This window comes from Uloborus diversus, chromosome 3 (genome assembly GCF_026930045.1).
Source record: "Uloborus diversus isolate 005 chromosome 3, Udiv.v.3.1, whole genome shotgun sequence".
NCBI lineage: Eukaryota > Metazoa > Arthropoda > Arachnida > Araneae > Uloboridae > Uloborus > Uloborus diversus.
The window spans coordinates 197,422,202-197,449,964 of NC_072733.1; the positions used below are offsets into that span (position 1 = coordinate 197,422,202).

General features: G+C 34.7%; 1 protein-coding gene across 1 annotated transcript in view; it reads left to right on the top strand.

Moving 5' to 3' along the window:
* The first annotated feature begins 6,428 nt into the window (after positions 1 to 6,428).
* The window catches only part of LOC129219368 (rho GTPase-activating protein 190-like), a 205,203-nt gene continuing 183,868 nt past the window's right edge, over positions 6,429 to 27,763 (top strand). The window contains 1 exon segment of the mRNA XM_054853744.1: positions 6,429 to 6,687. The gene's annotated coding sequence lies outside the window, so the exon portion shown is untranslated.

Genomic DNA, 27,763 nt, shown 5'->3' on the forward strand with positions numbered 1-27,763 from the left:
CAACATGCTCTACAAGGGGTACAGATGCTTCCGTGCGGCCACCGTACTCTCCTAATCTGTTAAGCCAAGTTTTCTTGTAACACTTTTTAAATATTTATCAGGAAGAATAGCGGTTGAACTACAGTTTTTGCGAGTATAACAGTTGAGAGCTTTTCATTTTCGTTCAATAAGTTAAAATAGTCGGATGACATTGTTTTTCTTCGCTTGAAAGTTGAACACACCGAACAACGGGCCATCTTTCTTTCCCTCCGGTCGCCCGATGGAAGGTCACTGTGACTTCCCAAAAATTTTCTTATTCGGTACTGTAGTCTGATTTATTTGGCAAAATTCGGGACAAAACTGCAACATTGCAGTTTTTAATGCCAAAATATCTCTTTTCGTTAGATGTACTTCAGAGTGCGTACTCAATTTTATCATTCGGGAAAATTTTAATTCCATTCCAAAAATGGAGAAATTTTACCCACCCAAACATTTTAGTTCGAGGCGCTCCTGTCTCTCTCATTAGACAAATTTTTAATTCGAAAATAAAAATGAAAGAAGTAAAGTTACTACAATTCCACATTCAAAAAAAAAAAAATGTAAAAGAGAGTTTAGCAAGGTACAGGGCCGCGCCGTCCCTATGTGCAAGGTCGTGCGACGCACGACGGCGCCAGAGTGAAAAAAGCGCTGAGGTCTACCAATCGAAAATGCTCCAAATGGAAGAAAAAATCTCCAAACAAAAATATAAAATTGAACTTTTCATTTTATCTAACGATGGTGATACTGCTCATTGAAACAAGCAATCCGTCTCGCGGTCTATCCAAAAGGAAAAAATATTGCCTTTTGAGTCTAAACGTATTCAAAAGTACAAAAATATATTACACTGAAAATACGTGATGCTAATTAATGCATGCATTAGCATTTCTCTTCCTAATGTGAAGTTTAGAATGTTATTTCGATGTACCTGTAGTACCTAAGGTTGAGTATACGAGGCGAATTTCTTGAATTTGCTGTTCCCATTTTCGGTCCCCGCTTACGGAGAATATGTTGTATTAGAGAATTTGTGCAATATGTTTTTGTGATTTTAAACGATTGTTCGCGGTAATTCGACTGCTTCATGATGTCATACATAAAAAAATCCCGTAAGCACATTTCTATATTATTTACTACTGTGCGTTCAAAACTTTCACGGGGAGACCCTCACTTCAATCCTGCCAGCATCTCATTAAAAATCGTCTAAGATTTCGTTTCTAGGAACTCAATTTCGAAATTTTCGCCGGAGAGCGCCCTAAAACATTATTAAAATCATCCAAAATTTTGTTTTTCGGACTTCAACTTGGAAACATTTACGGAAGAAGGTTACCGAATCCCATCTCTTTTCTCAATGTCATGAAAGATAGTTTCCAATTGCATATTTGAATGTTCAGTTTGGAAAATTTTCTGAGGGAGAATTATTAAAATCCATCAATTTTCCCTAGCGTAATACAAGAGAGGGAAACAGTATTTTAATCTTCAATTCCGAAAATTTTCCTCGTTAGAGTCATCGATCCCCCCCCCCCCTCCGCGAAGTATGATGCTTTAAAGTTGCGCTTTAGGACTTCAAATTTTGAAAAATTCGCTCCAGACTTACGCCCTCCCCAGCACTTTTAACTATCGTCAAATAGTTCATTTCAAAGACTTTAATTTCGCGGGAAGGAGGAGAATCCCTGAACTCATCCTTTCCTTTAACATCATCAAAGATGACCTACAAATGCGATTGTAAGACTTCAGTTTCGAAAAATTTCCGATCGAGTTCCAAATCCCATTACTTCCCGTAAAATCGCCTTAGATGGCCTAAAATAGCATTTCTAAAACTTCAAATTCGAAAAAAATTCCGGGGGAGCACCCCCAAACTCTTTCGAACATAATCGGAGAAAATAAAAAAAATAATCCCATCTTTTCATCTTTCATCTTTTAATAATTTCGAAGTTTGGTGTAAATCAACGCTGATCCGGCATTTGACATGACAATAATTGCTTCTATTTGTGTATGAAATTAAAAAAAAAAAAAGACCTATTTTAACGATTCTGTATTTTGTAGTTATTAGTTTCAGATTTTATGGTGGAATATCCTCTACATAATTGTACTTCAGTGTAGAAATAAAATCTGTACTCTTTTGTCATACTTTCTGTACCTCAGACCCTCAGAGTCAGAAGGACGTAAATCACTTTGTGATGATTATACATGAGAGGAAAAACTTTTCTCCGCGGCGCAAGCTAAGGATGGGACGCGCGCTCTTTTTACCGTAGTAAAAAAAAAATAAATAAAGAGGATTATTTTAAAGGAATTACGTTTCCGTGGCTTGTCGCGGAATTGGCTTCTGCATACAATGCACTTATTAAATGAAAACCACAATTTTTAGACTTACGTCAGTCTCGCTCTGATGTACAGATTTAATGGACATAAAAGTTTGATTTATTATTATCCTTCAGCTACACATAAGAGAAATATTTTTGTGAGTCATTTAACTTTGATATTAAAAGTATTTGAGGAGTTTACTTTCAAAACGGATTATATTCAGTTTTACATTTTTTTTGGGAAAACGAAAAAAAAAAAAAAAAACGTTTTACGCACAAACACTAACTATTAGAATTTCGAAATTTTCATCATGTTTTGGTAGAATAACAAGTGACTATTGCCATAAGTCTAGAAATTTTATCAGACCTAAATTGCCAATTTTATTTTGGATATATTCCTTTTTGGTGTAAAACAGTAGATATCATCCATTTTTCAAGGGGGAAAAAAAAAAAGCACGCATTTTCTAGTTTTCTTTTAAAACGGTTTATATCCAGTTTTATATTTTTTTGGCAAAACAAAAAAACGTTTTACGCACAAACACTAACTGTTAGAATTTCAATTTTTTACCATGTTTTGGTAGAACAACAAGTGACTATTGCCATAAGTCTAGGAATTTTTCCACAATTTTATCAGACCTAAATTGCCCATTTTATTTTGGTTATATTCCTTTTTGATGTAAAAGAGTGGATATTATCACTTTTGAAAAAAAATACGCATTTTCTTAAGAAATGAACATTAAAATTGAGACAAAATATTCAACAATCACGATTTTTCAATTAATCACAATTTAATCATTAATTAATCACAATTTTATAGCAATATCAATTATTTAATATTAATTTAGTAATCACAATTTGAGTCGTGCTAGTCTAACTGATAACAGACTTTTACAAGGCGCAAGGTGCTGCGATCTCTTAATACGGACGGGTATCATGCTTGATTGGAAATGCTCAGTCAGTGCCTCGCTCCTCTATTTTATTTGTGAACTAATTTTGAATTATAGAAGTGGCAAATTCAAATTTGGATATGTGCCTTTTTGACATGAAGGTGAATGAGTGGATACGGCAAATAAGGGATAGGTTTCACTTTGCTGTAAAAGATCTGGCGAGAAATAAGGGGATGGATATACACCGTTTAAGAGGAAAAACCAATATTTACGCATTTTTTAGCAGTAGATATGAATTTCTTCGAGAAGAACGAAATTTTTCCATAAGTGAATATAATCCGTTTAGTAAGTAAACTCCTCAGTTTTCGTTTCCAAAACACATTAGCAAATCAGAAGATGAATTGAACTCGAAATAACTTCGAGACATGAAGAAAAAAAGTACATTATATTCCAAATTTAAATATTTACACATTGTTTTTTTAATAAATTTGATGCCGAACGCAATTGTTCCCACATTATATTTGTCTATAGAACCTCACTAAATGTGTTAACTGTATTTCTCCTGAACGCCACTGGATAAAGGCGCTCAAAAGACATTTGCACGATGGCGCCGATCAGGCTTGACGCGGGCCTGGCAAGATATATTTAAATGGCCAGAGTATAGGAGTGTACGGATACATGATGTGCTGTTATTCATTACTATTTTTTCCAGGAGAAAACTAGCTTTGTATACGGATAGCGGACAAAGCGTCTTTTCCTCTGGTCTAGCGTCCAGTAAAGAATTACAACACAAAGGGAAGGAAATAATACTCAGGACACCTGTGGGAATTGAACCAACGACCTGCGGCATGTGAAGCAAAGCTTCTACCACAAAATAGAGCAGGGGGCGATGCACCCTCGAACGCCCTCTGTGCAACTTCGTTTTTTTTGTGCCCTTGAACCTGTGCAACTTCTTTTTTTTTCTTTTTTCGCCTTCAAGCCTGTGTGATTTTTTTTCGTTGCGCCCTCAAACATTGGCACTTTCGTCTTTTTCTCTGAGCCCTCGAACCTCTGCGCCTTCTGTTTTTCTCCTCACCCCCCCTTTTTTTGCTCCCTTCTCCCGTATCGAACTTTTTCTTATATTTTATTTGTACCCTCGAATGTGCGTGCTTCCTTTGCTTTTTTTTGCACCCTCAAACCTGTGCACCTTTGTCTTTTTCTTTTTTGCATCCTCAAACCTGTGCGTTTTCGTTTTTTTTTCCTTTTTTTAAATTTATTTTTATTTTTTGCGACCTTAAGCCTGCATGCCCTTTTTTACGCCCTCGAACCCGTGTGTCTTTTTTTTTCACACCCAAAACTGTGTGCCCTCGGTTTTTTTTTTCGTGCCCTTGAACCTGTGCACTGTCGGGTTTTTTTTTCTTTTTCTTTGTATACTTTTTGCGCCTTCAAACCTGTGCGTCTTTTTTTCCCCTTGAGCCCTCAAACGTTGGCACTTTTGTCTTTTTTTTTTGTCCCCTCGAACCTCTGCGCGTTCTGTTTTTCTTCTCCCTCCTTTTTTTTGCTCTCTCCCATCTCGAATTTTTTTTTTCATTTTATTTGCGCCCTCGAAAATACGTGCTTTCTTTTCATTTTCTTTTTTTTTTTTTTTTTTTTTTTGCGGCTTCGAACATGTGCGACTTCGTTTCTTTGCGCTCTCAAACTTGTGCACTTTTTTTTTGCCCATCGAAACTTACACCTTCAGTTATTCTTCTCCCGCCCCCCCTTTTTTTTGCTACCTCCCCTCTCGAAGTTTCTTTTTTTTTTTTTTTTTCATTTTATTTGCACCCTCGAACGTGCGTGCTTTCTTTTCTCTTCTTTTTTTTTCGGCTTCGAACCTATGCGCCTTCGTTTCATTGCGCCCTCAAACCTGTGCACTTTTTTTTTTGCCATCGAACCTGTACGCCTTCTGTTTTTCTCTCCCCCCTTTTTTTACTCCCTCCCCTCTCGAACTTTTTTTTTTCTTTTTATTTTATTTCCTTCTTTGAACCTGTGCGCCTTCGTTTTTTGCGCCCTCACAACTTTGCACTTTGTTTCTTTTTCTTTTTTTTTTGGTTTGCCATCGAACCTGTGTACTTTTTTTGCGCCTTTGAACCGGAGCTTCTTCTTCTTCTTTTCTTTTTGTGCCCTCGAGCCTATGCGCTTTCGTCTATTATTGTTTTATTTTATTTTACCTTATTTGCGCCCTAACGTGTGCGCTTTCGTTTTTCTTTCTTTTTTTTTGCCCTCAATTTTTTTTTTTTTTTTTTTTTGCACCTTCAAACCTGAACATCTTTTTTTTTTGCCCTTTGGGGAGTTTGACGCCGTGTCGGAGGACCCAGTCCGCACCCTAGACTAGAGTCCCATGTGAAAACGTCAGATCCACGGAGACCATCATATTGTGCTATCCATAAGCTAATAAATACAGAGGTCAACAGCATCTGCTCCGACAGCTGTTTTCGTGCAATACGGAGGCACTATCGGCGCTCTCTCTCTCTCCGGATGTATTCCTTCCCTTTATGAAGTAAAAAATCTTTCTTGCTTTGGTTATTTAAAGGAAGGCAAGGCGCGCGAAGTCTAGCAGGTAGCACAATACAGTAAAGTTAAATTGATTTATTAGAAGAAAGGGAAAATAGTTTTCAGCACCACATGATAAAAGGAATACGCAAAAATAAATTTAATTTAAAGTAAAAAGTTATATACCAATGCATTTTCTATTGAATGCTAAAATTTATGAAGAATCTATAAAACACGAACTCTTTTTCTTTCTCACATTTGGAAACCATGTGACCACGATTCATTCGCTCCATGCGCAATGTTGAGATAACAAAAATAAAACTCAAATATCCTCGTATTTCTACTTAATTTGTCATCAAAATCAATTTTCTCAAAAATATTTCTTTTTTCCTACACATTATTCTCTAAGATAAAAGTGATAGTTAATATCGGGCCAAGCCCCAACACGACTTGTTTCGATTCTGATACACTGAAAAAAAAATAATAATTTTTCTCTGTTTGGTTCGTTTTAAAATAAAACTCTAGGCAATGAAAACATATTTAGTTTTTTAAATATACTTCTCAGAGATAATAAAAAGTGAATTGTACTCTTGCGACAAAAATCTTCGGAAAGATTTTCTGTACAATCTTTCGATATTCCCAAGCACACTTGCCGAAATGTGTAGGTGTACTGAGAGTACTCAAAATGGTGGATCACTGAGTGTTAGGAGTTGGTAATTGAAGAACATTTATTGGTGCATGACTGATATTTACGTTATTAATAATGTTAAGAAAGAAATTTGAAGCTGTTTCAATGTAAAATGAAGATTCCTCGTAATTTAAAAATGATATTCTTTCATCTAACGCATTGTCTAGTATACATTTGATTAGTGAGTCGTTTTAAATGTACGCTATATACTAGTCGACGATGTGTAGAGTGGACAGTTTTGTTAGACAGCAATATGAATTAACCCATCTGATGCTTATTTTATAAGGTAGGTAACATTTTACGTCTTGATGTTCATTATAATTGCTGACTGTTAAATGATTCGTGAAAAAAATATCGAGATGCAAAGCGTTTTTCACGTGAATGTTTGAGTGTTATTATTATATTGTGTGCCCTCTTCAGTGTCTTATATTAAAAAAGTTTTTTCTCTTACGGTTATTTTCGTACATAATTTTAAGGCGTGTCTCGTTTTATTAAAATTGGGGGAAAAGTTATTGATCTTTCTGTTACTGCTTTGGCTGGGGCCGGGCATTTCGCCCATGCATGCCCAAAAATCAAATTCATTCATGAAATAAAATCGTGAGCTAAGACAGTCTCAATAAACCCTTTTCTGGAATTTAGTTTCCCTTTCTGATCACAATGATGATAGTATAATCCTTTTAAAAGCATGTAGTGTGGGTTTTAATGATCATAAATTTGCTGTCATTTTGTTCATTGACAGTGACACTCGTTTATTTCGGAGTTAATTCTTTGTGCGCTAATTGTTGAGCCACACTTGTAACTAATTTTGTTAATTGCTTTTATGATTTCAAAAAAGTTTTCAAATCTCTTAAACATATTGAAAATGAAATTCACGTTCATACGTGGGCAGGAAATACACCAATTTTATCCGATACTTTAAAAAGAAAAATGAATGCTGACAGCTTGAAAATTCGGTAATATAATTTATTTCATTCAATTTACAATTCACGTAAACCTTATAAATTGTCTGCATGCTTATACCTTAAAATGTGAAATGGTTGTCTTGTCACCTTGATTTTCTAAGAATGGCAAAATGTTGCTTTTCTGAAAAAAAAAAGATTAGGATATATTTGTTTGCTGCAAACATTCCAAACATTGTCTGAATTATCATTTAAGAAATCTTTTCTCTAAACATAACTTTCATGATCTCACTTATGAAAAAAAAAAAAACTTTAAAATTAAACCTGAGCTTGCTGCAGAAATTTTTCCTTTGTTTTTAAAAAAATGGATTGAGTCACCAAAACTTGTAACTAAGTCAGTTCTTTGTTCAGTGATTTTGAATTACAATCATTTCATTTATTGCCAAACATAGAAAAAATAAGAAAAAAATTGATGTTTTTAAATTTTGAGATATTTCTTCTTAATATTCTTATTTTTGAATAATTTTTGTAGACAACAAAAAAGTATTCTGCATTCAAACGCAATGTTCATGAAAAAAATGTTTAAAAGTCATGCTAGTTTTAATCCCTAACTGATCATTATGCTACCTTTAAAAGTGTCATAAGTATCTGAAACTTTATATGAAACTCGTATGTGGACACACAAATGTGAAGTTCGCATGAAAATTACTTCATTGGACAGTCATAGCTACATAATATAGATGTGCATGCTGTGTGCAGATAAATTTGCTGCTGTGCAGGTACATTTGCTGTAGATATTTGCATCTCTTGATAATTGGGAATTAATACCAATATTCAACAATGAAAAGGTGGATTAATTTTTGTCTTTGGCCCTTTTTGTCTTTATGGATACATGATTGAAAGCAGAAGGCATTCTCGTTAAATAGTTTGCCTACTCACTTTATATTGATTTTCCTACTTGCAGATAGCTTTGTATTGTGAGCACAGATACTTTATATTTTATCCTACTATGAGGACAGTGCTTCAAATATGATTTTGTGCTAGAATGAAGTGCTCACAAATAATTTCCAAACTTTTAGTTAAAAAAATAATAATAATGAATAAAATATATAGCGATAATAATACTTACAATACGTTAGATGAGAGATTTCGGAATTAGGTGCCGCAGGAAGAGGTGAGGGGTGCCGCGAAGTGCCCTTGGTAACAATAATATGTACTTGGATGCCGTGAAAAAATTCTAATTCTTTAAAGAGTGCTGCGAATGGTTAAAGTTTCGGAACCCTGCGTTAGATGGCACTAGACAATTGGCAATGGTGTTCAGAAGGGGTCAGTGGATCCGTACCCCTTACTCAAGAAAAGAAAATGTCTTGGGGAAGCAAATTTATTTTAAGAGAAAGTCAGTTTGAAAAGAAGGGTCTTCAAAATGTCTCTCTTATTAACTCTCTTCCCCTGCAAGAAATTTAGCATAAGTTTTAGTTGTTCAGTTTTAGTAACAATGGAAATTGAAGTCCTAAAAACACATTTATTTAGGCCTTTTTCGGACATCAATTTTAAAACATTTCTGGAGGATTGTCCCCGAACCTAAGGGTTCGGGGACCTAACTAAGGTTACTTCCCTCTAACTAAGGTTACTTCCAAAAATAGTCTGAAATTGTGCCTTTATGATTTTAATTGTGAAAAGTTTTGGAGGAAGATTCCTAAAACCGTTCCTTAAGTCTAAACATCTCAAAAGATGACCTGAAATTGTGTTTTATCTTTCATGGGAGGATTCTTGAACTCCTCCTTTCCAAAAATTGCTTAATGTTGCGAAAAAAGCTGAATTGATTTTGAAAATAACCTTAAAATAAAAAAAATTCAAAAGTTACTGACCGTTGATCAGGTAATTATGTCCAACTGCCCCTATTTCTTTCACTCCGCCCCCCCCCCTTGTCCCATTTTTTCCCTTTTTCCTATTGGTCTAAAAATAAGAAAGTCTTCAAAAGGCTACTTCCCAATTCCCCTCCACCCACTAAAACCATTAAAGAGCTTCTCAAACCTCGTTTTTAGGGCTTCAATGTCGAAAAATTTCCACTGAACAATTACCAAATGCCTTGCCTTCTGAAAGCATCGAAAATTGTTTAAGATTGCTTTTGGTAGAGCTTCAATTTTGAAAAACAGCCAATCAGCATAATGTTACCAAATATGGTCCACAGTCGTGCTTTATGGACTTCAATTACAAAAAAATTTCGGATGAGTGTCCACCTGCTTCCTTATGAAATCTGAAAAAGCAAAAACTACTATTTCGAAAAATTTAAGATTTAGAGTATTAAAATCCCTCCACCTAATGCAACTGAGTACCTCTTTAAAGCTTTGTTTTTTACGACTTAAATTTCAAAACAGTTTTGGGGAGAGCCTCAGAATCGCCCTGGTCGTAATATCATTGAATCATCGAAGTTAGTCTAAAACTGCGTTTTTAGAGCTTCAATTTCGAAAAATTGGGCTGAGGGGTGATGGATTTCGCTCTATTTAAAAAAAAACCCATTGGGGCAACTTAAAGTCTCATTCCTTTGATTACACTAACGTCGACAAATATAACCTATAATGGCGTTTTTAAGATTTCCATTTCTAAAAATTTCTGCAGAAGGCCTTCCGAATATTCCTCACGTAGCATCACCAGAGACAATCTAAAACTGTATTCATAGAACTACAATTTAAATAGATTTCTGGGGGAAACCCCCGGATCCCCCCACCCACCACAAGCGAGAATATTTTAAGAGTGCCCTCCTAAATCTATTGTTTTGGTTGCAGCAGACAGCATGAAGTCCTTGCCCCACCTCAAAAAAGATGAGAAGATTAGGGCACTGTTGATCTCCCCTCCCTCAAAAAATTGAAATTACAACCCCCCCCCCCAAAAAAAAGTGTGGATGGGGGGAGCTAACCTTGGTTATATGGGCCCCCTCCAAAATAAAAACATATATATGCCACTGGTTTTACTTGTTCTTAATTTTTTACAATTCTCATAACTTTAACATCAGCAAAACAATTCGTTTCCAGAAATATTTTCATGAATGTCATTCCAAAAATTATGAACAAAAGAGTCCCTAAAACTGATCCCCGAGAAACCCCGCGAAAACGTCACTCCATTTAGAATGATTTCCCCTCACAACTACACTTTGTTTCTTTCCAAATAGCTAATTCCTAACCCAAAATGAAGTTTTCCCTCCTATTCTTATACAGAGCCGTAGCTAGACCCGACTTTCGGGGGGGGGGGGTTACTTTTATTTTATATATATATATATATATATGTCTGTGTGTGTGTGAACTTTTGCATACTTTGGAATGGGGTGCCTCAAGTTTGATACTTGTGTCAAACAAAACAAAATCAAAGAATTTTTTTTTTTATTTATTTTTTGTAATGTTTTTGAAAATTAAACTTTTTTTTCCTTTTTCTCCATTAAACTTTCTAGCAACAGGTCTAGTCAAAACCAGTCTATCCAAATCAGGGGGAAAATCGAATATCTGATGAGCGTGTTCCGTTCAATTTCAGTGTGACTGCTTAATTTAGAGGCTAAACACACATCTACAAAAGCTGGCATCCCTGAAAGCTAACAGATGGATCCATTTCCGCCTGTGAACTGGATGTTTGACTTTCAATCTCATTGGTGGTCAGACTATTTTTACTAACTTGGTTCGCACTAAAAGCATGAAATAAAATAAAAGACTTCTTGATTATAACCTGCAAAAAATGAAATGACTTTTCATATCGTTATATTTATATGTTGCTTTTTATATGTATTTACATTTATGCTAGTTCTAAAGCAGTTAATAAAATTTGAATTAAAAAAGAGGGAAGAAATATAGGGCGGTAGAAAGTTATTTGCACAAAGCTGCATACCATCTGTTCTCCTTTCAATTTTTTAATTTTTAATTTTATTACCTGCTTTAGAATTTACATAAATATCTATTTGAGAGAGTAACAGCAATTTTCGAGTGTTATAAACAGAAGTCTTGTTTATTTTCTACTTTTTAATGCGAACCAAGCTAACAGAAATAGTACAGAACAGTCTAGATTCATTTCGGTTTTAAACATTTTATTCCTATAATGCTATGCAGTTTTTCTTTTAAATTAAAATAAAATTTCCTTCAGAAGGGTTCGATGGAATTAATGCTGCTTCAGCAGACTGTACTTCGGTTTTTCTTCTGAGGACGTTAACTTTCTCTTTTTAGAGCAACCATTTTCGTCATTTACATTTTTTTGGGGGGGGGGGGGGTTAAAAAGCTTGTTATCGGTTTTGTTCGCTTCATTATACAACAACGTTCACTTAGAATATACTATTCTAAATAGTTCAGACTGCACGTTTTTAAAAGAATACGCAGTAAATACAGGCTGACATTTTGGACAAATCGATATGATTGCGGTGGATTTTCTGGTTAGCAAAGGTCGTTTTTGACTATGACAGCACAACGCCAACAAAAACTTTATGTCTCGAATTCCGGCTATGCTATCATTTTCGGATTCAAAGCCCAATGATCTTCAAAGCAGCAAGCAAAAGCATTTTCTTCAACTCGAAACAGAAAGGGCTGAGGGGGCAAAAAAAGGAGAAAATGCATTCTACGAATACGTTTTCTAGGAAGATAACGAAAGGGCAGTCGTTAAGAGCACTTTCTTGGAAGAAGAGTAAAGGGGTGAAATTCACAGGTTCAGTATTAGTTGCATTATGGATGAGTATTTCAAGTTCATGGTTAAAGGTCATTCAAGTTAAAAGCCATTTTGCTCAGTTATCTGGTTTAGTACTATTCTGTGATCGCTCTCTTTCTTAAAATTATGATTCCTTAAAGAAAACCAAGATGATAGGAGGGAAAAGAAAGCTTAAGATTTTTTCAAGTAAAGAAAAAAGAAAAATCCTAGAATATTGGCCAGGTTAGATTTGCAGCAATTGCTAACCTCAAGAGGATAAATAATTAATCAAAAAACAAGAAAAAGAAAAAATCAGGCACCAAAAAGCAATAAAAGACGTTTTCTTCAAAAAGATATGCTCAAAGTTTCTTTTACTGTCAAGATGTTTCCTTAAACTGGCAATAAAGCACTTAATACTGTAATAAGTAGAATAAAGACCTAACAAAACTAATACAGAGGAATTTTGATCAAGACCCCATGTTGTCTATAGTATCGATTTCAAATTTTCACCATCATATTCCAAATTTCTATAAAGTTTCTTAAAGCCCCGGTATCTTAAAGCCTGTTTATCTCGATTTTTTTCCTTCCTGTGAAATTCGAAACATACAGATTCAACTGTATGTAATATTCCCACTGCGCTGCTCATAAAATTAAACATACTTAACAATTTTCAGAATCTATGACAAAAAAAGGCTACATATACGTAGATTTAACAAATCAATCTCATTTCTAAAGCGAAGTGTGAAATTTCACTCAATTATCAAAAAAAATGTTGCAGCACAGTGAGGAGTGAGGCGTCTTTACGCTTGAGGGTCACTCATTGAGCTGATTTTCAGTGGCACTGGGGGGGGGGGGGAGCGAAGTGAATTTTTGACCACTGTTATTCAGAAAAAAAATTTTGATTTTTTTTTTCTTTTCTTTGTCTTTTATCTTTTTTTTTCTCTTCTCTTTTCTTTCTCTTCTGTTTTCTTTCTTTCTCTCTCTCCTCCTTTTTTTTTCGGGGCAAACATTTTTTGGGGGGGGGGGGGGGGTTGTCCCCCCCCCCTAGCTACACCCCTGTTCCTATATCAGCTAGTTTTCTGAGAAGAGTAATGATGCGGGTACCTCATCAAAAGCTTTTTTAAAATCAATATAAACAACATTCACACACAATTTGGTTTAATCTAAAGCCAAGGTAACTTTGTCATAGAAATGCAATTAAATAGTAGCCGACAATTTGCCTTTCCTGAAACCATACTGCAAACTAGTCAATAGACTATTTGTCTCTAAGAAATTTATAATCTTAATTTTGATCAAAGTTTCAAAAAACCTTACAAACCACTGAAGTCAGACTTACAGGTCTATAATTCCCAGCATTACCTTTAGACCCTTTCTTGAAGAGCAGCATTATGTTAACTAGCTTCCAGTCCGCTGACACTGTACCTCAGTTTTAAGAAGCATTGAAGATACACTGCTCGACATTGAAACTGCAACACCAAGAGGGAGTGTTCAGAAATTTATGCAAATTTTAGAGTAGAAGTACATCACTGAGTCATGTAAATGATGTGAAATGCGCAGCTCTCCGACGCACGTGAAGTAAGATATAAGGGAAGGAACTTGCAGAATAGGCAATATTCCTGTAGGTTTTTCTGACTGGAGAATTATCGAAGAGAAATTTTGTTTTTGTCTTGGAGGATACGTGTAACACGAGAGAATGCCAGGCCGCTGTCAACGAAGGCACTTCCAGCAGATAGACGATTTTGCGCGGGTATGGTGATCGGACTGAGAAGGGGAGGTTGGTCCGTACGTCAAATCGCAGCCGATACCCACATGGATGCGAGCACGTTGCATTGAATGTGCCAAAGATGGTTGGAACAATGAAATGTGGCAAGATTGAGGGGTGCAGGGGCAGCCAGAGTGATGTCAGAAAGCGTGGATCAACACACTCCACCTACAAGCTGTAGCAGACCCACAAGTCTCTTGTTCCTCGATTCTGCAGCAGGCGCAAGATACCCTGAATAATTTCCCATGCCAACCAGAACCATTTCCCGTCATTTGGTCGCAAGTGGTCTGCAATCACGTCTTCCGCTTAGAAGACTGCCATTGACCCCACAACATAGACAGCAATGTTGAGTATGGTGCCAGACTATAGCAAGGTGGATGGCAGAATGGCGAAATGTCGTGTTCTCAGATGAATCCCTCTTCTGTTTATCCAGTCATAGTCTCCGCATAGTGTGTGACGTCGATGTGGAGACAGATCTTATCCGGCAGTAACTGGAACATCCCACCTCACGACAACGTGGCATAATGGTTTGGGGCGCAATTGCGTACAATTCCATATCACCTCTAGTTGGTATTAAGAGCACTATGATGGCCCAATGATACTTGGATAATGTGCTGCGGCTGGTGGCAATCCCTTACCTTCAAGGGCTACCTAATGCAATTTTTCAGCAGGATAATGCCCGACCACACAGTGCTCCCGCTGCCAACATGCTCTCCAAGGCACACAGATGCTTTCCTAGCTACCATACTCTCCTGACCTGTCGCTAATCGAACATGTGTGGGATGTGATTGGACGCCTTTTGCAGGACTCTGTCCCTGCCTTGTTCAGAAGACGAACTGTGGCAAATGGTTGAAAGGGAATAGAGAGCCATCCCTTGGGACACCATCCGCACCCTTATTGACTCTATGCCTAGACGTGTTTCTTCGTGTATAGCTGTCCGCGTTGGTCCTACATCCTACTGAGCTGACCGCCGTTCTCGCTCTGTATTCTGCCTATCATTTTGAAATTAAGATCATTTATTATTCCTTGCTGTCTCTGTCTTTTTTCCAAATTTCATCACTTTCTGACCACTCCTTCTTGGTGTTGCATTTTCAATGTCGAGTATTGTATTTAAAATATCATCCACTAATTCCTCTGCAAGTTCAACTAAAATTTTTGGATAAATATTATCTGGTCCTGGAGCATTAGTTGCTTTAATTTTTTTTCAAATGAAATTGAACCTCTTACCTGGAAAATACAAAATCCTCAAGCTGTATACTAGCTTGTGTCTTGCTAGTGTCGTGCCAACTGTTGAGATACAGTTATCGTTAAACACACTGGGGAAAAAAAGTTATTAAGAACATTTTCAATATCCCTATTGTTTTGAATCAAATTTCCATGCTTATCAACGAATGGTTCAATTTGCCTATTTAAAGCTTTCCCAGAATTAGCCTAACCAAAAAGCCTTTTAGGATTCCTTTCAATGTTATCTGTTAGCCTTTGCTCTAATTCCTTTTTTCTGAATCCGTACCAAATACTTAAAATTTCGCTTTACCTTACAATACTAGAGCCTATCAGCCCTCTGACCAGTTTCTTTAAACTGACGAAAAGTGGCTTGCTTGTAATTTAAGAGTTTCTTTTATCTCCCTGGAGAACCACATGGGCCAAATTTTAGTATTAACACCTTTTCTCCTTAATGGAACATAATCCCCAACGTTTTTGCTAGTTTTTCTTTAAATTCTGTTCACTGCAGATCTATGTTGCTATTTTCCAATCCTGACAAAAATACCTCTTTTGAGCTTTGCTTTAAGTGCGACAAAATCTGCTTCTGAAATTAGGCACAGGCCTAAAACTTTCATCTTTGTACACTTCAAATTTAATCCAGAACCTAATACAGTGAAACCTGTGTATGTTGACCACTTGCAGTGCACTGCTTTAGTGGTCAACTTAAACCGGTGGTCAACTTACAAAGGTTGATTTATATGAAAAGGGCAAATTCCGTGCCTGAAAAAAAAGGTCAACTTAGACAGGTAGTCAGCTTCACAGGTTTTACTGTACTGTTATAATCGCTATCTCCAATACAATCCTCTACACGCAACACCTGAACAGAACTTCCTACGTCACAGAAAACTAGATCCAAAATCGCATCCTCTCTAGTTCCCCGAGTTACAACTTGATCTAATGAACTGTCACCAATTACTTTTAAAAATTCTTCTTTAATATTACTGTGGAAAAAAAATGCCCAATAAATACTCGTGAAATTGAAATCCCCCCTTATGATGACGGATCCCTTATCGGACATGTCACTAAAAATTAGAGATGAAAACAGTCCAGAAAAATAACGGTAAATTTCGGGGGGAAAAATGTTTTTTCCCGAAGGGGTTTATATCGGAAAATGGAAAAATTGAATTTTTTAAAATTTTTAGGAAGTTTTAATTGAAATTTTTAGCAAAAAGGGATAAAATTAAAAATTTCTCATACTTAAGTTCTGATGCTATTTCCTTCTCCCTCCTTGTATGTTAAAATACTGTCTAACTTTGATAATGCAAGTTGTTGAATGTTAATATATAGTTTACATATAGATAAAAAAAATCTCAATATTATCATTTAGGGGAACTATTAGAGGAGAGAATACCATATATGTGTATATGCAGGGTGACCAGTAATTAACACACTGATGTTAAAAATTAATTTCTCAAACTACTAATTCAAAAACTTCTATTTAAATTCTAAAACAAAGTACAATACATGGGAATTTGTTTGATACATGTTCGATGTCTTTCTTCTCTAGCTATAATAAGGCTCAAACGAATAGCAAAATTCTGCATCACTTGCTGAAGGGTCTATGTTTCAATGCTTTCAATAACAGCCTGAATCGCAGTTTTCAGGTCCTCGATGCTCTTGGGGTTCCTAGCGTAAACTTTGTCTTTGATATAACCCCACAAAAATGAATTGCAGGGTTTCAAGTCGGGAGAATAGGGTGCCCAATTAATTTTCATATTTTTAGATATCGGGTACTCTAAAGCCAAAATCCGCTCACTAAAGTGCCCTTCAAGCAGATCAAGCACTTGGTACAATGAGTTAGTGCACAATCTTGCATGAGCCACGTGATACAGCTCACTTTGAATTTCTGAAATGTACTGATTTCCCGAAATTTCCACATATAGTTCAGAAGTGAGTCTGTCTATTGTCTTAAGCTTAATCTCAGTCACAAACTTTCTTTGAGTCACAATTGGACTGATTTTGTTCGAATAATATGTTCAAACCATGAAAATGTGCTCAGAAATGCTATATCTCAACATTTTCACTGAAAAATAAACAACAGCCAACTCAATGAGACTGCGCAAAAAAAAAAAAAAAAAAAAAAAAAAAAAAATCTGCCAATGCACTGAATCTAACTGCCAAGTTTGAACTTGATACGCCCAACAGTTTTCGAAAAATTGAGTTTTCTTTTCTACAGGTTTATTACTGGTCACCCTGTATATTAGGGTGTCCTAAAAAAACGCAAGTCGGTTTTTCAAGTGGCACACCATCTTATTTATTTCCCTTGGGTTAAAACAATTGTAAAAAAAGTTTCATGTAATTTAAACAACAGCAACCCGCGTGCCGACTTGCTCCTAAAAGTGTAATCCAGCCGTGTGTACTAGACCAAATATAATTAAAAAAAAAAATTTTTTTTTTGGAAGTTCAAAATTTCATGTTGATAAAACCTTGCCCCTTCAGCCCTACATGTACCACAAAAATATTTATCCAATTAAAAAAAAATATTTAGGTGTCCTTCATTGGCCTAAAATTGATAATTTTTATCAAAAAAATTGATTTTTTCGATTTGCCTTTTAAAAAAACTACATACCATAAATGCTGGCTACTTCAGCCCTAGGGTCCATCTTTGACTCAAAATGAGAAAAAGATACAACATTCTCTGTAAACCTTTAGAAAGCAATTTTTAAACATATTTTGACAGAATCTGTTAGAGAGCAGCTTCAAGGACTCAGTAATGTATACCAAGCAGTTCGTTGGCTCTTCACAGGGAGCAACACTACTGTTTTTGTGCTTCTTGTGGTAACATGTGTCTTTATAACTTCTCAGACTTGAATGTGTAGAAGCAGTTCTATATCCAATTTTTTTTTTTTTTCAATTTGGTCTAGATCTAGTACACAGTGTTGGTTTACCTTTTCAAGTACAAGTGGGCACGGGATGCTGTTGTTCAAATTATATGAAACTTAAAAAAGAAAAAAAAAAGCCTAAAGGGAAAAATGTAAGAGGGTGTGCAACTTGAAAAATAGAGTTTCAATTTTTGGGGGACCCCCTAATATATATTGTTTGCTTTAGTGCAGCGGTTCCCAACCTTTTTGCCTTGTGAACCCTTTCAAGTACCCCTGTACAAGTTTAGCCAACCCCTTGTGCACTAAGTGCTAAGTGATTAGCACCCTCTCCCGCCCTTCCCCGCACACAGTAAGACTTAGGAGATTAAAAAAAAATTTTTTTTTGAGAAACAAAAATATAATCGCAAAATTTTGAAGTACAAACATTGCTACACTGCTACTAATATATATATTTTAAAATGATACTTAAAAAATATTTCAAATCAAACTTAACAGAAGAAACCCAGTGACAACTCCTTGAATTTCTGCCCACTTTGAAAAAAATCTTAATGGAATGGTTGATGAACAAGGAATATCAAAGTTGGGCTGAAAATGTCTTATCTGACAGTTTCAATCTTTCATTAGGTTCAGTATTTAATTTCATTTTGCATTTATCTCTATATGCTAAAATTAATTTTTCCCATGGAAACTTTGTCCAAAAGGGTTGATAAATTTAAAACTTCTTTTTCTGTCACATTACATTAATTTGTAACGCTAATCAGTCAATTAAAAATGATCTTTAAAAATATCTTTTAGAGAAAATGTCTCAGATTAACTAAATGATCTTTTTTCTTTCAGTGAAGTCTAATTGTTTGATAAGGATACACTATGTACGTTAATCGTTTGAGTGCTGAAGAATTTTCCTTTCCTTATGCTAAAATGCCGAATAAAGTTATTTTTTGTTTTATTTTATTTTTTAAAAATAATAGAATCGTCTGCAGTTAACTCTAATTATTTATTACATAAACGGAAAATTTCACCTACAAAAATATTTTTATGCTCTTATTACAATTTATTTATTTATTTGTTTAATAAAAGTTTTTCTGCTCAAATTTCACGAGTTCCTTTTTTACATAGAGCATAAATTTTCATTTTTTAAATTCCGTAAATTTTTTTAAAGCTTGACTTAGTAACACATTTGCAGTGCCGTTGCGCCTATTGTGTCACTTGCATTTTCGTCGCAGCACAAGAGAAGCGCCGCACTCATATGGTAAAAAAACTAAACATGGAAAATAAAGCAAATGCTCTCATTTGCATGCACCATACAATGTTTTCATCACATTCAATCTAATTTTCCAATCAAACTGAGAAAACTGAAGCATTCACATGCTTTCATCTAAATACACTGCGTTCAAAAGTTGAATTTTTTCGGTATGGGCTCAATTCTGTCATGCTCGACGAAAACGGTAAAAACCCGTGCCTTGTAATGAGAGATTTAATTCTTTAAATTTGCAAAATAGAATGTCTGCTAGTGTTCTAACATTTGTTTCCTAAAAGAATCGAATGTGACAGCAGACAAATGAATAAAAAGGCGATGAACAAGAAATGCTCAAACTAACATGTTAAATTTCCGCCATTACAATATTATTTTCCTGAATCCCCAGGGATTTGCGAACCACCGGTTGGGAAACAATGCTTTAGTGGAATAATTATTGGTACTTGAAGAGTTTTTTTCCTCCATACATGCATAAATCCAAGTTTGTTTAGGCAACAAAAAAATGTATTTGGCAATTTTATTACAAACAGTTCTTAAACAAAATACTAGTTCTTATTACTTTGAATCCATTTTATTAAAACTTTTACACAACATTGAACAAAACTTAAATGTATATTAAAAAAAATCGAAAATTCACGTAGCAGTATTTGGATTTAGAGTGGATTGGAAAAAATCAAAACTCAAAAGCTGTGGTTGGAAGTATTGCGCTATAAGTAGCGATACTACTGTAGTAGTTACATTTTTTAGTAGTTTGTAGTGTAACACACTACAAACACTTTTTTAAAATACCTTTTTTTTAAAAAGTAGTGTAGCGAGTAGTTCAATACAAAAAATAGTATTTTGTAGCGATTTTTGGAAACTACTTTTAATAATTAAACTTAAAAAAAAAAAAAAAGGTTCAAACGAATTTGATTGGTGCAAATTTTACACAAGTACAGCAGCAGATGCAATGAGAAATAAGACTCATAAAAACACGAGCTGACCTCAGGCATATCATTTTGACACCATACATTCTATCTGTTTGATGCCATTAGTTTATTTGCCATTGTAATTTTCATATTTTGCCAATATTTGTATTGAATAGAGCTTGACTTAAAAATAAAAGTGTATGAATGCGATAATTGCCATTTTCACTGGTTTTTTTCTGGCTGCTGAAAATGTTCCGTGATTGAACGTCTTAGATTTCAAAGAGATTATTGTTCCAATTATACTTCAAAAGTACTTATTTTCACGAAAATAAAGATAGTATCGGTGATTTCGCGAGTTGAAAATTTCGTGAATTTCATGTGAACAGGCCGAAAGTTAAAAATCAAAAATCATTCGTGAGGCTTAAATTTTCATGATTATGACGGGCACACGAAAATTAAAGTCTCGCGAAAATAAGTAGTTTTACAGTATTCACCAAATAAGGAAGCTATTGTGAATGTTATATAGAAGAGGATGATATATAACTGCTCTGGCCGACTTATAATAAATGCGAGTATTACGGTCTTATACTTAAGGGGAGTATGATAACAGGCATATTTGGAAAAAAAGAAATGATAGATAAATTCTTAGTTATATTCCATGTTCTGATGAACTAATAAATCAATCTCAACCTTTTTTCATTCAATCCTCTTACGGTGCGTGTGTGTGGGATGTACCCCCCCCCCTCAAAAAAATCGAAAGTTGATTTTTCAGGTTGCATACCATCTTATATTTTTACTTCTGCTTCAAAAGAATTGTAAAAAAAGTTTCATGTGATTTGAACAAAGGCAATCAGTGCCTACTTCCGTCTGAAAGTGTGAACCAGCACTTGTAATGCTAGGTCAAATAAAAAAAAAACTTTTTTTAGAAACTCGTAATTTATGTTGATAAAACGTAGGTCCTATACCCCACATGCACCAGAAAAACATTTATTCAAATTAAAAAAAACATTTCGGTATTCCATACTTGTTCTAAAATTTATAATTCCCTTCAAAAAATTTTTTTAATACATTTTTTAAAAAATGTACGCTAAATTTTACGAAATTATCAAGCTGAAAAATATTAACAGTAAAGTAGGTAATTAGCACTAAATAGAAATTTTTGCTCCCTCATAGTGCTCAAAGATATGTACTTTTTCAAGGTTAAGTTAAATTTTTCATTTAAAATTAAAAATTTTGTTTTATTTATTTGCAAATGTTGATCAGAAAATTTGTTTGCTAATAATTTTTGAACTTAATATTTTATTTAAATTCATATGTAACTTTTTAAAATATAAATAGAAAAAAAAAAGTTTTTTGAAAAAAAATTATAAATTTTAGGCCAAGTGTGGGATATCTAAATGTTTTTTAATTTGAATAAATGTTTTCGTGGTACATGTGGGGTATAGGGACAACGTTTTATCAACAAAAATTTCAAATTTCTATAAAAGTTTTTTTTTTTAATTTTCCTAGCGTACAAGTACTGATTTACACTTTCAGACGCAAGTCGGCACGGGTTGTAGGAAATTCAAATTATATGAAACTTTTTTGCACAATTGTTTTGATATAAGAGGAAACACATAAGAGGGTAAACGACTTGAAATATCGACTTTCATTTTTTGTGGGACACCCTAGTGTGTATGCTTCTTATTTACTTATTTTTTGAAAAGTAGAGAAATAGTGACTACATTTCAAAAGTAGTTTGTAGTTGCTACATTAAAAAAAAAGTAGTTGTAGTAAACTACATTTGCAGCAAATTAGTTGTAGTTTGCTACAAAAAAAATGTAGTTTTTCCAACCACTGCTCAATAGCTTTCATTTTCAGACAGTAAAGTTACAATGCAAGGAAGGTAAACTTATTTTTCTTTCAAACAATATCAATCATGTTAGAAAGTTAATAATTACTATTATTATTTCAAGTTTGTATTTAGTTTGTATCAAGTTGTATTACTATTATTATTTCAATGTATTGTTATGATTGGACACACCTCACCCAATATTAATGGTTGAACAACGATTTGACTTATTTCTGGTGATTGACCAAGCAAGTTCTCGGATATAAAACAAAAAGTCTATTTTTTTTTCTAACTAAACTTACCTTTATGTGTATTTCTGTCAAGCAGAAAAAAAAAAAGATGTTAGGATTGTATATGTTTTTTAATGCTTAACTCTTTATATGTTCTAAGAAAAACAAAGCTATTAAGAAACCCTATTTTTATTCATAAAAAAATCATTTTTTCAATTTTTCCAGAAAAAAAAAACTTTTTTTCCACCACTTCAAATTTTCCAGAAATTTTACATCTCTACTAATAATGCAATACAGCTGTTCATCTTGTGCCTGGTTTGAATTAAGTGGCCTATAAATGTTACCAAAGTGCAATTTTTCGCCCTTATTGCCCATCAACTCCAGCCAAACCATATCAATATAAGTAGTTTATCATTTATGACTAATTCATTGTAAATAAAATTATCTCTAACACAAAATAAAACCCCACCACCTCTTGCCTACTCTATCTTGTCTAAACAAATTATACACAGCAATACCTAATAAATCTGCGGCAAATTCGGAAGCCCGTTCGGTCTTTGTAATTCCAATAACATCCAACTTCTAATCTGTAATTATGCTTTTCAATTCTTCCATCTTGTTCCTAATACTGCGAGCATTGGTATAGGAAACTTTACCAAATTGCTTTTATTTAACAACCTGAAATTTTTAAAATCGTGATTGTTAAAATTACTACTCTTATTAGACGCTTTATTTCCATTTCTAGTAATAGCCAAATAAATTTTCATCCTCTCGATGCTTGAAGCATGCCGCCCATTCAAACTTAGTTTTTTGACTCGGAAGATCCTAAGTTAAACCACTAACCATTTTTATCCCTGAAGGGCTCAGATGCAGGCCATCCCTAGCAATCCAATCACATTTACAATGCAATGAACCTGATACTGCCCTTTTGGCAAATCGACTTAAGTAGCAGGTTCATACACCTGGTACGTTGATTTAGCCAGCTCCTATGGAGTCTATACCTGGGAAGCAAACCAACCACTTGGACATTCTTCGAAAAGCTGGTCGCTTTATCCAGTAGGGACTCCCATTCCTTTGAAAGTTCTCATTATTACTGTGGCCTACAGCATTCATTCCCACCCACAAAGGAACCATGTCCACCTTATTTAATACTCCAGCAGCTACCTTATTAATGTCTTTTACTCGAGTATCTGCTAAACAACACCGAGCCACCTTACGCTTTACTCTCCCAACTGTATTTCCCACCTCCCTTACAATAGACTCCCCCAAAATAACATCCTTAGTTTCCCAGTCTGATTCCTCTCCCTTTATCTCTGGAATATTTATACCATCTACGAGTGTCGATCCAAAGGCTGGTTCCCACCAATTGTACACATAATGCAGCACTGTCTATTCTCATTGAAATTTACATTGTTGGAAAGAAAAAATATTTTTCTATTTTTATGCATAATCACCATCTTTTTCTGTGCATTATTGTCAAGGGAGCCTTAACTTCTGTATTAAGTGTCACAGAATTCCGCCTCGAAAGTGGGACATGACAGTCAACAAATCACTCCATTCTCGATTGCAGTCCGGCGCTCGAGTCTAGTGATTACCACTTGTTTCCTAAGTTTAAGGAACACTTTGAGGGCCAACGTTTCTGGAGTGACGACAAAGTCAAATGAGCTGATGTGTGCATCACATGACTCCCTTTTACGCCAATTTAATGATAATAGCGCCTTGGAGTAAACAAGGAAACACTAAATATTTTCACCCCTAGTTTCTTGCGAACCAAAGCAAAAAAAGGTTTTACACAGATTTATTTCCCCATTATTGGCAATTTTAATGTGATTCAGTGGTTAAATCTTTAAACATCCCCAACATTTGCCGAATTGTAAACAGATTTAAAAATTAAAAGAAAAAAAAGAACGTTTCGCCAACTTGGCAAGAAAACTTGGTGGCCAAAAGCTTGGCAATATACCGCCAGGTGTTTGACAAATTATAACACCACTTGATTTAGCATTGAAATTAACAATGAGTTCCCCCAAAAAGGTGTAAAAGACCCCCTTAGGAACATCCGAATGCAACCAAAAGGGAAGGTGCACAACTAGACCCCACTAAGAGTCTACATACCAAAATTCAACTTTCTAGGATATACCGTTTTTGAGTTATGCAAGATACATACACACATACGCCATATACATACATAAGGATGTCACGAGAAAACTCGTTGTAATTAACTCGGGGATCGTCAAAACGGATGTTTCGGGTGTCTGTAAGTTCCTAGGCATATATCCACGTGTGGTCGGGTCGAAAAAAACTCAACATTCATTCAGGGGGTAAGCAAAATGGAAATTAAGGCCAATTTTTGAGCGATTTTTTTTTTTTTTTTTGTGAATACAATACTTCCTTTTTTGTGAAAGGAAGTAAAAAGGGGTGAAACGTTTCCTCAACAGGTTGGCAGTGGACTCCAAAAGGCAAACCAGAATTGACAAAGTTGCAAAAATCACAGAATAAAAACTAAAACCAGCAATATAGCAGTAAATAAACAAACTGAGTTGCTGCACCTAACAAAGCACACAAAATCAAAACAAAAAGATCAGCACATGTTAGGCATATCAGAACAAAATCCAGCTTTATTGCATTAGCCGCTTTATGGAATCAAAACTGTTTAGGACAAATGTGATTCATATAAGCGACGACCATTGTAGTACATTTCAAGTAGTGTTGACATTTTTTTGTGTATTATTTGTTACATTTTCAATTAATTAAATTATGGAGGTAAAATGAGAATGTAATTTCCATTTTAGGTCATTGTTCCTTAAAATGAGATTTGACTGCATTTTTTTTTTTTTTTTTTTTGTCTTAGATAATTTTATGTATTTTTTTGAAACGAAATCTGTTATTTATTAATTTTTTTTTTTTGCATTTTTGTTATCTGTTGTACGTTTGCTTTATTATACAAGCTTGCTCCATTTATTTCCGCTGAAAAAGAAAAGACCGAAAAAAACCTCTAGTTCCAACATTTCCCTATTGTTAGTATTTGAATCCTAAACACGTCTCTTCAAATATCTTGAAAACTCATTTTTACAGACACTGGCGTTTACTTTTTGTACTATTTGTTATCCCCGCAGATTATAAAGGCTTTCTTTTCTTCAGACTTAAATGATTCTTTTATTTTATAACCAAGTTGTATTCTTCTTTTATATATTTTGAAATTAACTAATTGCTTTTTTTTCTGGCATTTCAAAGTTGTTTGTTACAAAAGCAATCTAAGATTTTTTCCGTTACATACTTAAATCATTTAAAATAGAGTTAACTTGTGTACTTAAGAAAATATCTTTATTTTTTTTATTGTTAAAATGCTGTATTCATTCATTAAAACCTATGTACTTGATTAGAGAAAAGCTCCCTATGAATGGATGTCAAAAGGTTTCATCTGTTTTGCATAAATATGTCAATAAGAGTAACTACATTACTTCTATTCTTTCACTATTGCTTGTTATTTTTGCAACAATTATTATACTGTTTGAAAATTTAGTTCAAAATAATTTCAATTACTTTTTAGTTCTAGCAAAAAAATTTCCAAAAAAATTGACTATGTTTTTTTTTAACCATTTTGTTAAAAAAGTAGCATTTTTTTAAAAATACATCTCTAGTTCATCAACTTTACACAACCTAAAACGTTTAAAATACTGCATTTTATAGAAACATACAATGGATTTCAAGTAGAGTAAAGAAAGGAAACCATTATCATTGGTAACGTAAATCAGGAAAATTTGGTGAACTTAATCAGGAAAAGTCAGGGAACTTTTTTTCACAGTTCCTGTCGCCACCCTGAATTATCAGAAGATGATTATTCTTAAATAAAAAAAGAGGCTCTTCAACGTCTGTGAAACTTTTTTTTTTTCTGATTTACGTTGCACCTCTGACTTCTATGAATTATTTTTAAAATTATTTCCAAAATGGTTTTACTGACTTGTTCTCCATATTTCAAATGAGAAGCGGGGAGAGGGTGGTACTAATTACATTCAAACTGCTCTCAAATTCACGGAACCAAAAAAAAAAAAAAAAAAGCAATAATTAATAAAAAGTCGGAAGATTAAACGGCTTACAAAACATTCAGCACAACAAAAACAAAATGTCTCTTGTTCTGCATCAAATCATTTTCACTATTCAGCAGCAGCTTCCTCTGCGTGAAACCTTGAGTGAGCTAAACGAATGTGAAAAAAGAAGAATGTTTAAAGAAAAAAGGAAGTTATGTCGTTTTTCATGGGAGACAGAGTCTGTGTCTTATTTGTTGCTTTTCGGGGATTGAATCTGCTTTATAGTGTGGAACCTTCTTCTGCGGAGAGTTTGATTTGAACTTTGACCTCTCTCTTGAGTGCTGGTTTCCACAGACCAGTATTCACTATTGCTCCTCATTTGAGATCCACGTGAAAACATTTTTGATTCCAATTTTGCTCCCAAGATCTTGTTTGTTTCTGTTATAAGTAGCACGCTTTCAGACACTTGTGAACGATTTGTTTATTAGTTTTGAAGAGGTTTTTTTGACCGTAATGGTATCTTGTAAAAGGGTGAAAAGAGGTTTATAACTTCCTTCAAAGGCATATAAGTATTCACTTAGAAATGGAAAAATTGGGGATTTCCCTGCATTTTCCCGATCTTCGGTTCTCAAACCCCATGTCATTCAGTGACGTCTCGGAGAAGTTTAAGAGTTAGTTATGTCACATGAAATGAATGACACGTCAGTCAGCGGTGGTATTCGAAGTGAATGACATCTCCGAGACATTTGTCTCCAATGGGGCACGTGGAATAAACGACATCTCCCATACAATGTAAATCAAGAGGTTAAAGCTATTAAGTTTTCGTAACTGCAACTGATTTTATTAGTATGCTAAGGGGTTAATCTTGTAAGGCAGCGATAGGTCACCTTTACTAACTGCCGATCTACTTTCCAAATTTAGTGAATTTTTAAATCCACTGGGGGGGGGGGCTTTAAGAATTCGTTATTCCCCCCCCCCACCCCACTGTCACTTAAAATCCAGTTCAAAACAATGTTTTCATACTTTAAAAATTTGTGAAACATTTGTACCAAGCTTTATCTGTAAATTCATTTAAACTTTTCGGACCTTTTCCAAGAACAAAAAACAAAAAGATTTTTTCTTGAAAATTAAAAAGTTTGGCACTTCTAGCGGTTATAAAAAGTTTCGAAAAATCTTCAAATAACTTTGGATTAAGAAATTGAGCGTAATTTTTGTTCCCAAAAAAAAAAAAAAAACCTCGCCAAAAATTTTTCACGATCGACTGAAAACTGGCTAGAGATCTATCAGTCGATCGCGATCGACGGGTTTCCTATCGCTGCTGCAAAAAGAGCTCCCCACTGAGGAATGGAATTTAGTGAGATATATAGATGATGATACTCCGTTAGTATAAAACTAGGGAGCTCCGCCCCGTTCACGTTTCGCTCGCCAACCCCTGTCCGCCATTTGCGGTGGGTAAAAATTGATGATTTTAGGGGTATGAGGACATCCTTGGATATCCTCAGGAATGTTTGAAAGTAATGGCCTTAAGTTTTCGAGGGGTGAGACAGGGCGGAATAGCTTCCTATGGATGTCCTGTTTTCAACGGTACCAGGATTAACCTGTTTAACATTGCCAGTCAAGAGGAGATAAGGTTAGAGGCACACACACAGACAAACGCGCACAGAAATTAATTATGTAGATAGATACATTATTTTTTTCTTGATATACTGTG